Source organism: Sparus aurata, chromosome 20 (genome assembly GCF_900880675.1).
Source record: "Sparus aurata chromosome 20, fSpaAur1.1, whole genome shotgun sequence".
Taxonomy (NCBI): domain Eukaryota; kingdom Metazoa; phylum Chordata; class Actinopteri; order Spariformes; family Sparidae; genus Sparus; species Sparus aurata.
The window spans coordinates 1,364,955-1,367,381 of NC_044206.1; positions in this window are offsets into that span (position 1 = coordinate 1,364,955).

The window sequence follows — 2,427 nt, forward strand, 5'->3', positions numbered from 1 at the left end:
ACTGATTGAAAAGGAAAATGAGAAAATGTTGGAGTGAGTATAAAGTAAAAGTATGCAAGCAATCTCTGATTAATATACTTTTTATCTAACACTGCCTCTTCAAAAGAAAAAACAAAATGTCAGAACAGCATTGTGGTGTTTGGTCTGACATCTTCAAGGTTAACAATCCACTGCTCATGAGATGCTCATCCAATGAAGCATTTCAGGTGTGACAAATGTCTCGCTAAACATATGGAGAGCTTACTAATGATGACAACTGGAACTTAAAATATTAATGATGGCTTCATTCTATGTAGTGGTGCTACTCAGTCATGACAGTCATCCTGATTACTTATGTTATAAGTCACACCAGTGTTAAACAAATCAAATATCCACGTCAAGTAATAACCATTTAACTGATCATGTTTTATTTTCTGCCTTTTTTTAAACTGCAACCAAATAATAATAAACAATAAATAAATAAACTATTTGACATAATATAAATATTGCCTTGCAATAATGATTGTGTCTTATTCTTTCTTATATGATTACACTTTAAAATGTATTCACCTGTGGTACACTGAAAGCATTTCCCTTTATAAGGAAATGAATCAACATGGAGAATAACCTTCAAAGCTGGGGTAAAAAAAGGATTTTCAACCACAGTCTTGACAAGAATACAGGTTCCAGACTTACACAAGCATAAATATAAATATGCCAATGGACTTCCTGTGGTCAACAAACATTTGTAGTGCATTTGGTTAAATATTTGTAGAATAAAACCCTTTTTTGGACAGCGGCCACATTGAATTTAGGGAACTTGGGGGGTCCTGATATACCCAATCATAAATATAAGTATTCTAATGGGTCTCCTATGGTCATAAAAGGTAAAATAGACATCAAGTTTGTATTTGTATCTCATCTGGCTCCAAAGCAATGGCTTAATCCCTTTCAGCCAGCGGCCATATTGGATTTGGCAGCCATCTTGGTCTGAGGGACCATTGGCTCGGGCGCCCTAGCTAAATCATTTCAGTATGCCCTCAGCTACATCTGTGCGAAATTTGGTGCTTGTAGATGAATCGGCACAAACAATGGGGTATAAGACCCATACCACAACCAAAACTGCTTTTCTGAACAGCGGCCATATTGGAATTGGAGGAATAAGGGGTCAAGATGCACCGGGTCATAAATATTAACATTCCTATATGTTTCCCATGATCAATTAAGCTGAAAAAGACAAGTTTGTATTTGTTGGCGCACAGGTGGTCGAGTGGTTAGAGTGCATGCCATAAAACGCAGCCGAACCCGGTTCGATTCCGGCCGGAGGTCCTTTGCTGCATGTCACCTCCCCCTCTCTCTCCCATGTTTCCTCTCTGTCTACTGCTAATAAAGGTGTCTATGCCACAAAAAATCTTTAAAAAAAAAAAGAAAAAAAGAAAAGTTTGTATTTGTTACTCACGTGGTTCAAAAAGTTATAGTCGGAGCCCTTTTCAGGCAGCTGCCATATTGGATGTGGCCGCCATCTTGGCCCCAAGGGTCACTGGCTCCGGCGCCCTAGCTAAATCATTTCAGTATGACCTGGGCTACATCTGTGCCAAATTTGGCGCTTTTAGGTGAATTTGCGAGAAAATGCTCAAGGCCCCCAACTATATATGGCTAAGTGCAATGTAAATGGTAAAAAAGTATTGGAGATGTCCTGGCCAGAAATCTTGTTCTCCAGATGTAAGAAAACATGTTTGCTTAGTATAGACTCCAACATGTTTTTCCACTGTATTTTCTGTCAAAATAATCACAATATGATTTTTCAGCCCTATCAAAATAAATATCTCTCTCTTTTCAGCGAGTCTCTAATCAGCATTGAGTTGCATTTGTCTTCCGCCAACTCTAACACTAACATTTCGTTATGAAGTTTAAATACTTTTATTTTTACATTTGAATAAAATATGAAAATCATATTACAACATTACATTTGTGCTTTTCAGCCCCCTGGTTCTCATATCATGCCCATTTTCAGGTTTATACTGTCCGTTAATGCAGCACCAATATTCAACCTCTGTCTGAACCCTCGTTTTTGTGCCGGTTCTTTAAGGCCCTCCCACTGAAAGTTACTAGTCAGCTCCTGTGGCCTAAGCAGGCATTGCCCAGAACCATGGCCTTTGTAGGGGCGTAGCTAAATGCGGAGTCTGTACAGATGTGACATCTCAACCTTACCAAATACTGACGGCTCGTTTGAGGCACAGTTTCGAAATTTGGGCCATGTACATCTCTTCATGGATTGAGTTTTTTCATACTGTCACAGTATTTATGCAGCAGCTAGACCTGATTAAAAGTCAAAAAGACACATTCTACACACTGCAAAAAGGGGAGTAAAAAGGGTGAGTAATGGAGTAAAACTACCAAAAGGCATGCAGTCAGTCTAAAAACACCCTCACACTGTACGGTTTGAGA